The 12,064-nt window shown below is 30.6% G+C and overlaps 1 pseudogene; it reads left to right on the forward strand.

Annotated features, from left to right (window-relative positions):
- The first annotated feature begins 815 nt into the window (after positions 1–815).
- On the forward strand, positions 816–4,653 carry LOC120082761 (annotated as a pseudogene).
- Positions 4,654–12,064: the final 7,411 nt, after the last annotated feature.

The raw sequence follows: 12,064 nt of genomic DNA on the forward strand, positions 1-12,064 counted from the left end.
CTCGACCCCACTCGACACAACCAACTCAACTCCACATCCCAACCCGCCACCTGATGCGATGAACCCAACTAACGCAACATACAAGACCAAACCTCTCTCCCAATCCTACACTAAAAAACTAAATGATCCCCCGACTCCACACCTCCCCCACACAGAAGACACCCCCCTCTGACAACACACCCCAATACACCCCTCTGAAAAGTTTCATAATATTAAATATGTGCTATCAAAAGTTGATGTTTTATAGCATTTTTTATAGTGTTAAAAAAAACTATGAAAAATCGGAGACTTTCAATAACATGGGTTATGACAACATTTTGAAAATGCTATAAAAAGTCTACTATTGCGTTTGTTTAAAGCTATTGAATGTGATATTTATTGTAGTGTATCTACGTGCATTTTTCTTTTTATCGAATTGAAGGTCTAATTTCGTAGTGCTTAATTAAAAAGATTACGTGCATTAAAATAGCCAATAAATCATTGGGACTAACAATAAATAAATCCTATTAAAATACCTCACAAATGTGCTAGCTATCCCCTATTAGACACAAAAACCTATTAGACACAAAAACCTCAAGGACCACCCTATTTGGTAGCGTTTTGTTTCAACTTTTCATCAATTATTTATATATGTGATGTAGTTGCCAAGAATTCATTTCCTTTCTCATTTTTTTCAAACTTAGTTGAAATTGACGATAGAAGAAACTCAGAAGCTTCAGATGTCTATGGATTCACACTTCAAATTTTGGCATTATAAATAGGCAAGTTTTTGGTTCTCAAACATCCACAAGTGGAAACAAGCTTGATTTTCTTGGTTATACAGAGAAGAATTTGAAGAAGAAAAATCAAAGTTTTTATTTGAAGATGGAGAAGCTCAGCTTTCATGTGTTGTTTTGCTCATTTTTCTGTGCCGTTCTTTTGGTTTCATGGCCTGCAATGTCTCAAGAAGTTGGTAGGATTCATACCTCTCTTATTATATGATTAGTTTTCTTTCCTTTTTTCTTTTTTTTTTTTTAAATTTTTATTTGTTTCTTTTTTGACAAATTATATTAAAAGGTCGTTGAGGTTTGTATTTGGTGCCTATTTGTCCTCAAAATTTTAAAATGAACATTTTTAAATGGTGACGTTGAAAAATTGTCTATTGGAGATTATGAATATTCATTTGCAAATTTCATGAAGATCATACATAGACACGAAATCTAAATTTCATGTATAAAAAATGTGGTTTATCTTTCTTTTTGTCATTTTCTATTTATCTAATTTCCCTTCCGATAACATTTTTTTTTCTTAAATTTTGACTTAAATATTGATGTTGTGTGCACAAGTATTATATTGATTTTCATGTGAGTGTTAGATAACTTGTAACTCTGAAATACTTTTTCGAGATGTTTAGAGTATTAAATTACACGATTAAAACGTGTTTTTATAAATTATAAAAACATTAAAAAGAATACAAGTGATTTTAGAATAAGTCCAAAAATGTTGATCGAAAACATAATTTTGTATTTAAAAAAGCATATGCATAAAAAAGATAGTTTGTTTCCAATGGTTGAAATCAAATGGATAATACCAACAATAATAGTAATAACAACAACAGCAACAATAATTATTATATATAGTTTTTTTTTTTTTTTTTTACATTTCCATCTTACTCTGTTTTTCTCTATTTATTTAAGCAAATTTTCGTGACGATTTTGTTGGGAATGCAATCAAAGTCCCACATTGGTTAGATTAGAGGAGGATCATGGATATATAAGTGAGAATGACTATCTCTATTGGTATGGGGTGAAACTGGTTTGCAAAGCCATGAGGGTTTATGTCCAAAGTGGATAACATTATACCATGCAGAGATAGTTTGATTGGATACGAATAAGGTTCAAATTAACATAATTATTAGTTTATTTTTTTTTATTGACAGACCTCCATGTTCGATTATAAATTGATTTTTTTGTTTTTTAAATGAAATTCTTATCTAGGGAGAAACAAAAATAAAAATTTTGTAGAATAATTATTGGCAGATTTTCAAAAATGGAAGGAAAGGAAACTATTTACACACAATAGCAAAATTTTAATCTTATTTTATAGAGGTTGACAGAGGCTCGTAGAAGGCTATTAGTGTCTATGAATAATAAAAACTAATAGAAATATATCATTGATATTCTATTAACATTTATCAATATTTTATTTTATTTGTGTAAATAGTTCACATTTTTTTTTTATCTGTGATTATTTTCCATAATTTAATTATTAAACGAAGAATTAATGATTAGGAGTGGAAGTCAACTGTAAAAGCCAAACAAATTGATGGGATGATTTCATTTGATTTCCAAAATGTCATTTTCCTCGTAATATTTCGATTTTCTTTCAAATAAAAAAATGGTTAATTTGACTTCAATATCTGTGGAAAAAAATCAAAGTCAAATGGACTTTACTTACCATTCCATTTGATTCTCTTTCGTATGCATGCAGAAAATCAGAAAGAGTTTGATTATAATAACAAGGGGAAGAAAGGACCTGCACATTGGGGAGATCTTAAACGAGAATGGCATAACTGCAAGACTGGACGCATGCAATCTCCTATTGATCTGTTGAATAGAAGAGTCCGTATTATATCTCATTTTACGGACCTCAAAATCGACTATAAACCTTCTAATGCAACTCTTAAGAACAGAGGACATGATATAATGGTAACGAAAATAGCATTAGTTAGCGTTTTTGTGTTACTTATCTATTTTAAAAGAGACATTTATCTTTTTTGAGTTAAATCATATTTGATTCAACTTCGAATCTCCATCTTTTAAAATATACAAATCATCGGGGATTTCAAAAATAGAAAAATAAGGAAAACTATTTACACGAAATAGCAAAATTTTAATTTTCTTTGATAGAGGCTAATAGAAGGCTGATAGAAGTCTATCCATGTCTATCAGTGGTAGACGCTGATAGAAATTATCATGTCTATCAATATATTTTTTACTATTTCTGTAAATAGTTTGACATTTTCTCTAACGATAAATTTTCCTAATATTATTATGCATGGAATAAAAATATGATTTTAGTCATGCTACAAATTCTCTTAAGTTTTAGTAATTTAGTCCAATCTAAATTTTTATATGTATATTGTGATGAGTGCAGTTGAAATGGGGTGGTAAGGCTGGACATATGGAAGTAAATGGAACTCGATATTTTCTAAGACAAATTCATTGGCACTCACCTTCTGAGCACACTATCAATGGAAGAAGGTTTGCTTTAGAAGTCACTTAGTGCACCAAAGCCAACCGGAAAGGTTGCTGTCATTGGAATTCTCTTATAATATTGGACGACGTGACTACTTCTTGTCCAGGGTAAAGTTTCATAATCTAAGCTACCATTTAAAGATTAGGTTTAATCTAATTAACAAAGCTTTCAATTTGGTATTGGTTGCTTCCCTTTTCAGATGAAACAACATTTGGAAGAAATATCACATACAAAGAAACATAAAGTATTGAATGTGGTCAATCCATCGTTGCTAAAGATGCGAAGCAGTTTATATTATAGATATATTGGCTCTTTAACGGTTCCTCCTTGTTCTCAGAATGTGCTTTGGACATTGGTCAGAAAGGTATTTTCCAATAAAACCTCTTCTTCTCTAATATTCTTTTATATATATAAGCTATTCCACTATTCCCTAATGTATCTTCTCTTTGTGTCTCAATTATATTCTTATGTATTTTTCAGATCAGGACTGTTGCACCCGAACAAGTAAAGTTGCTTCGTGTGGCCGTTCATGACGTAAGTGACATAACTTTTAAAAAGTTACATTTGATAACACTTTAGGTTCCATTCGATAACTATTTTCTTTTTTGTTTAAATTGGTTTGTATGTGCAGGACTCGGACACTAATGCAAGGCCTTTGCAACCTCTCAATAATCGAAATATTCAACTTCGAATAAAATCAAACATAGATGGATGAGAAGAATGATTCATAAACGCATACATACAACTTCATCTTTCTTCATCTTTCTTTCTAAAATACTACGTTTTTTTTTAAGATATGATAAAATCATTGTTTGAATTTATTATTGAATATGAATCAATTTATTTGATTATGATGTGCATTGTTACGTGACGTCCTCAAATTTCAGCATAAATAAAGGAACATTATTAAACTTTTCTTACAGAATCAATATAAAGGGGCCCATGCATAAAACAACAAGGTTATTAATCAGTTATATAATACCCCAAATTTCAGCCTATATCTTGGAATGCAATTAACCCACAAGAAGAAAAATGAATTTCCATGCCTTTCAATTTTATATCTTTACTCATAGTGTAAAAATGAATTTCCTGTTAATGGAATGCAAAATTCACAGGACTCTCCTTGCCCTTTAATTTTATATCTTTACTCTCTAATTTCTAATGGTTTTCTCCTCTTCAATGACATTCTCTTAATGTCACCTGCGTAGGTCTTCTTGCTTCTTTATTGACATTGTCCCGAAGCCAGGAACAACATTTCACCAATAACCATTCCAAGCATTGAAATGCTAAACTTGGCTTTTCAACTTTATCTCCCAATGTTTTGGTCTTCGATTGCTCAAAAGTTCATTTTTGATACAATTTAATTACTTAGATTGCATGTTGTATGCTTTAAATACTATATTATATTCCAATTCAGTAGTATAAAATCTGGCTTTAATGTCATTCAATATTAACGTTAAAACGATATAATGATAGATAGGTGATCCACATTGAAAAAAGTGTTTTTGTAGGGGTTAATGTTGAGCACTGGCCAACATTATATTAAAGGGCGAACACATTTTTAACATGGGTTATTTTTAAATATAGGAAAATGAACCAAAATATTTATAAATATAATGAAATTCCAATATCTATCTATGATAGACCGTGATAGACTAATATCCGTGTCTATCTGTGTCATGATAGACACAGATAGTAGTCTATCATGGTTTATCGCAGTCTGTCGCAGATAGACGGTGACATTTTACTATTATTTGTAAATATTTTCAGCAGTTTTTTCATTTAAAATAATTTTCCTTTTTAACAAACAATGTTGGTTTGCCTTTATTGTTAGTCAATAACCAACATTTGAGTGCATCCGACATTAAATGTCTTTTTTTGTGAAAGACAATATCCGTCACCATTCTTTATTGTAAAAACAAACATAACAAACCAACAGTATTTTTCTTTCATTTGTATATGTACAATATAAAAAGTCATTTGTTTTTGTATACACAACTCAACTTTGAATAAACAAAAAAAATCAACTAATTCACTATATCAATTCACAATAAAGAAAGTGATCAATTGTTTAGACAGTAACCTATCATAAAGGTATATTGATCAATATATACATAGGGTTAGAACTCTAAAGATTGAATAACTGATTGTCTACTTGGAGGATCATATAGCTCTACATGAAAGAAGACCTACGAAGCTTTAAAAAAAAAACGCTATAGTAAATCTTTTATAGCATTTTTTGCAATGTCGTGACGACTCATGTTATTAAAAGTATGAGGCTTTTGATAGCAATTTTAAAATGCTAAAAAGTCCAACCTTTTATTTATAACATTTAGTAATACACCATAAAATACTTGACTTTGTATAGCATTCTGCAAACCACACTTAATCTTTGGAACATGTAAGATTGCATTCAAAAAAGCAATAAAAATGATTTTATAGCCAAAATTTGAGGTTATTGTTAATCTATTTATAACATTTATTAAAGCTATAACTATCTGTTTAATGGAAGCTATAATATAAACCTTCAAATGTTCAAAAAAAAAAATTTCTTCTCTATAGCTTTTATCAAATTTTTTTATAGCTTTTTGAAGAACTTTTTATAGTTTCTTGAATCACATTCATGTTATTATTATTGTGTTTTATACCTTGCTACACATTAAAAGTGAAAAAAGTATTTATAATTCACATAATCAATTAACTCCAAATGAACAAAACATAAACTTTATAAACTATAAAATGTTGATATAAAAAATCCAATTAACTCCAAATGTGTTTGTTGTCTAGGCCTTGCATTCATTGATAGATATATATACAAATTAAGACTTTAAACACCCAACAAATGACTAACAAAATCACCCAAATAATGTCTAAATGACACTACGTCATTTGTAAAACTTTCTGAATAGCACCGAAGTGTAATTTTGACAATCAGAATGACAAAATAAGTTCCTAAAAAGTGACAAGTCACAATTTTACTCTCAAAACAATCTGAAATGTATCTAACCACCTAAAAAGTGCCTAGATATCACTCTAAATGACTCAAATGGTATATAATTCTAGAATATCATAACAAGAACTAATGAAGATAACATACTATTTGTATAGATTTCAAAATCCATTTTTCCTATCAGTATCCAAAAAGTTTCCTGCACATCCCAAATAGATGGTAATAAGTAGATGTTATGTGTTTTTAAGATGCACAACAGCAGTACTAAACAAGTGTTGTAGAAGCTGAAAACAAAAGAATGTATTAGCAACACACTGATAAAAGAGAACATCCTTTTAATATCTGAAATTAGTTTTCCAAACTACTAATTTTCATTCGTATCATCCAACAACACAGAGCTAGCAAAAAATAGCCAATATGCTCATTCTGTTTAAATCTAAATCAATTCACTAATTGATATGTTAAAAAAAAAAAGTAAAAAGAAATCCCCCAACTTTTGCTCCCTCCACCTTGTAAGTTATAAGAAACATAGTGCTAAATAAAAAAACTCAAGTTAAGAAGAAAAACACAATGAACAAAACCCAAAGTTTCTTAAATGAGGCAAATAGAAACAAGAATATAAAAACTGAGAGGTGAAGTGGTACACAAAATTGAAACTAAATGAATGCCTACGCAATACTCTTTTTACAAGTTTTCAAGATCTCAAACTCAAGATTAAAACAATCCCACAATCAAAAGTAGTGAAACATAACATTAACACTTATAAACATAAGAACCAAATTAAGAAAACTTATCAAACTTAATCAACCAAAACTTAACTAATGAACTTAATCATCTCTTTACCCACCCTACACTAACCTCAAATTCAATGTGAAACTAATGAACATAACATCAACATTAATCTCAAATGAACTCTCAAGTTCATTAAACAAACCTTAATAATTTAGTATTCCAATAAAACTTAAAATTACTATATTTCCTACTACTCTGGGATCCAAATCTAAACTAACTCTGAAAGTGTCATCAAAACTAGCTAGAGAAATTTAGAATAACGATAAAGTTGCAACGAAAATTATTCAAGTGGATTCCAAGAAATGAGTTCAAATCACAACAAAAATGATAACCATTTATGAATAACCCTTTTTTTTTTTTTTTTTGCGCAACACTACACATACCTTGTTGTGAAAGTTGGTGGTGGAATATGAACCATAATTGTGTGTTGTGATGTTGGAGGCAATTACTTGAGCTTGAAAGAAACCAATCCTTTCCAATAATAAAATCTTGATGAATAAAGCATCCAGGGGAAAACTATTTTCAACCTTAAGGGGTCCGTTTATTCAACTAAGTATTAACACTATACGAAGGCTTGAATAATTGAGTCATTCGGTAATTTATGACAGGAAATTTACCATGTAGTGGTACCTTTTAAAATCGAATCAAGAATGAGTCTAAATTCACAAGTTTGCATTTCAATTTTTTATTTTGAATTTTTATTTAATGAAAACCAACTCTTCTTAGAGATATAAAAGAATTTTAAATTTCAAAAAATATTATTAGTCTTCTTTACTACCCGAAAATGTCTCAAGGAAAAGAAAAAGGAAACGTAATTTAGAAACTATAGTAGTCAGGCATTTTAAGGAAGATACAAACCGTCCCACTAGCTCAAGCATTGCTTGAAACATAAGCTTTTGATGATTCACCATTTACAAAATTCTTCACTGATCCGTATTGGTAGTACAACATTCCGAAGCCATATTTGTGATCCAGTTATGACACAGTAAAACCTTATAGAAGAAACAGATGTTATCACCAGGCATCAAATTATATGGACGAGAAAAAATGTGCAACAAATTCCTATATGCAAAAAATAAATACGAGAGGTTGTTTGGCAAGCTGACAAGCAATTTATCTTCAATAAGAGAAAGAAGAAGTTTCAAAGCAAGAAACAAAGAAACAATGAATCTGAAGGAACAATACACCCATCTTCCTAATGCTAAAGAAAAGCGAAATAAACGCAAGATGAAAATCCTAAATTAAGATTGACTAAATGGTAAGTGAAAAAGATGATCCAACAGAATGAAGTCATCATGGCAATTGAAACAAAAATTTCACCTTAGGAGAACACAAATAGCTAAAGATGCTGAAAATCGAAGTAGATCGAAGATTAAATTCATAGATTAACAGAATCTGGTAAGATCTAAAAAACTAAAAAATCCACTAACATCTACCACCACGAAGAACGAAAAAACCCACCCAAGAAGGCTTGACAGACGATGGAGAACAACCGATGGCGAAGAAAACATCCACGATTGACGGCTAAGAGGCCCACAAAAACGAAAATTGAAACATCTACAAACAACGATGAAGGGTATATCATGTTAACATTTTGAGAACGAAAACTAAAAACTCACTCTGTATCTAAAAGACAAAATTGATTTTCCCTTACCTCTGAAAATCAGAACCAATGCCACAACCTACCTTTGAAAATTGAAGTCACAATCCTCCTATGAAAATTGGAACCAACGCCTAGCAGTTCTCTGGAAATGGAAGTTGCAACCTTCGTCCTCTGAAAGTCGAAGGCAACCCCACGACTTTCCTCCTAAAACAATTGATGCCAGCACCACGATATTGCTCTCAAGAAAATCGTAGCCAACACCGCCTCCTTCCTCCTTTGAAACCCACGATGCTGCAACCCCCTGAAATCCAAAATGAAACCCTTTTCCTAAGCTAAATAAATCGGAGAAGCTGGGGAGACAAAAAGAGGAAAGAAGAGAAGATCAGGGAAGTGGTCAGGCCGAAAGAGGAAAGAAGAGAAGATTAGGAGGGAAGTCGATGATACCTATTTTTGTTTCCATAAAATTTGAGCGCACGCGTAGATTTTTTCCAAAAACTAACTTCCGCATTTTTCCCACTTTACTATAACCTATTTCATGAAAGACTATATTAAAAAGCTATAAATAATTATATTTGTTGCAATGGAGTTATTGTCCCAAAAAAGTTAGAAAGAAGGTATCTTTGCTTAAATATAAAATACAGAATTTTAAAAGAAATGAATCATATCTATAAAGAGAAATTGCACAAAGTATAAAGCTTATATTTACACAAACAACCAAGACATGGTGCAACCTGTTTTCTTGAACAACATTAAACAGTCCGAAAAACTCGCTGAAAGTATTCGAAAGAGTCTAAAACTATATATAAAGGTTTTCAAGTGTTGCGGACAGTCCTAAATTACATTAATCGTATCCACAAAAGACTTAAAGTAATGTTGAAACTCGTGGATTTCGTGTGGGTGTAGGTCAGGTTGTGGGGATGATATGCACCATGCAGAGGGTAGGTCGTGGGTGGTGTGGATATTCAGTAGAGCTATATGATCTTGCCAAAGGACTGGAGTGTGCGAAAGGGACTTTGCGTGAAAAAGAGTTGGAGGAGAAGAGGGCTTCGCATGGCGAGACTTTTGCTAGGGTTTAATTTGATTTTTTTTTTCTTTTCTTTAATTTGAAAATAAACTAACGAAGTAGAGGTGTTCACTACGAGGCACAGATGAGATATTTCAATCTCTATCCTAGAGAAATTCTCCATTTATTTTTTTGGAGATCAGGTTCTCCACCAGAAAAAAAAGCTTATCCCCTATTAGAAAAAAAAGTCTATATAACAAACATTTAACATCAGTTATCAATTGATATTGCAGCGGTGGTAACAATATTGGTCATAAAAAATGTCATTGTATCACTACAACATATACCACCTTTAATAACATTTAATTATAGCTTTTTATTAAAACAACTATTGATAAATGGGGAAAAAAAATCGAGGAACAAAATATTTTGACCGGGATAGCGTTTTACTGGAATGGACTTCTATCTATATTAATATCATAAAGAATGAGAGAGGTAGAAGAGGAGCGAGAGTAATTGCATTTGAATCTCGCCTTATTAGTCGATTTTGATCAAATTGTATATAGTTTGTAGAACATTTTATACCAGTAACAAATTTATTACAAATAAAGTTATAAAATCATCTGTAATCATATAAATCTTTAACATTATACGAAAATACTTTTATTCAAAATAAATTTTAATAGTATAAATATCGCTCGTAATGGGATGCTTCAATCAACAACATTCCATAAAATATTTTTGTGGAATCTACATGTTGTGCAAATTACATTAAGATAAAAAAATAATAATAATGCAACCTCATCTTTTTAGACACATCAGTATCCTTTAGTCTCCACCTTTTTAAAGTGATGCATCCATTAGTATATATCAAAAAAATCTAAGAAGTCTCTTATCCCTGCTTGCTATAAAAAGAACATATATTTACCATCAAAACTCAAAATTCATTCATCAAATGTGACAATATACCCAAGTTCAAAAATAGAGAAATCACAGTCTTTATCTTTTGATTCAAGAAACCTATAATATCAAGGGTTTACATAGTTATTTGACATTAACAAGAAGATTGAAGCAAACACTAACTTTAAAGATGTATTCTTGAAAACATAGATCAATACCTAAAGAAAAGTCAATACCTTTAGCACTAGACATTTGGTCAAGCCAACAATTTACAAATCTAAATGCAAAGTAAAGAATTTCCAACATTAAGAATGAAAACGAATATAAAATTAAACTTACACTATAGATAAGAAAACAACAAATTCAAAGGCTCCATATTACAACATAGTAAGAACAATGAAATAACAAACTCATATAAGAACAATGATCTACAAATGTTCACCCTTTGTTATTTTCATGTGTCCCATAACCAACTAATGCACAAACGCAACAAAATATCCATGAAAAAAATATATATGAAACAAAAATTGCAATTTTAGGGCCACATCAAAAGCACATAAAATACAGTATATGGACTAAAAATACAAAATTAAAGTGCATAAAAGGCTAATTAGCCTATACAAGTGGTTATTGACGACCTATTCGAACCAGAAATTGCAATCTTCATCTCAAGCCACAACTTGACCCAATAAACTATTACACCTACCACCAACTTGACCCAATTAACCTTCTATGGTTTTTCCAAAAGAAAAGAAAAGAATACCTCAAAAAAAAAATAAATTCTTGAAAATGTGACATATCAAACGTAGTTGAAAAACTTAACTCCTATCTATGGATCTTTGTTCTCTTCTCTACTTTAATCTTTACAAATGTTTTCAAAATCCAAAAAAAAAAAAAAAAAATGAAAACCAAAAGTAGTTTTAAGAATAAGTGCTTGTTTCTAGAATTTACCTACAAATTCAAGTGGCCAAATAATATCTATTTACGATCCTAAAACTCCAAAGCTTTTCAACATCATTGAAAACTTCACACCCGTAGGAAAGAACAACAAATCCCCTAGCTAAAACAGTGAAACTATTCACCATTGAGTTAAATGGCCAACAAAAATACGTAATCAATTCCATTGAGAGAAAAAATTATTATGATTTATCGTACATGAGCTTAACTTCTTAGTGATTTTACATGAAAATGGAAGAACAAAAATACCTTAAAAATTAGTTTAGGATTTTAGAGATGTTTGATAAAAACGGCTTACAAGCATAAACCAAATACCCATCTGATCTTAGTAAAACCCCACATCTTCCAAATCTGTTCATAGAACACCATATAGCAGTAGGATAGATTTACCCATTCAAGGAAAACAAAAAATTAGAACAAAAACACTTGACGAATTAGCTTCTCATTCTTTCCTTTAAACACAGAAGAACACCATGCTTAAGACATAGCTAAGCTAACTAAGAAGAATAAAAACTACACCTAGAATACGCTAGTTTGACTAAGTAAAGAAAACACACTAATGTTCATTCTATCCTTTACCAAGAGAGGGAGAAATTAGTGCGTATGAGAGGAAATTTTGGGC

Source organism: Benincasa hispida, chromosome 8 (genome assembly GCF_009727055.1).
Source record: "Benincasa hispida cultivar B227 chromosome 8, ASM972705v1, whole genome shotgun sequence".
NCBI classification, from domain to species: Eukaryota; Viridiplantae; Streptophyta; class Magnoliopsida; order Cucurbitales; family Cucurbitaceae; genus Benincasa; species Benincasa hispida.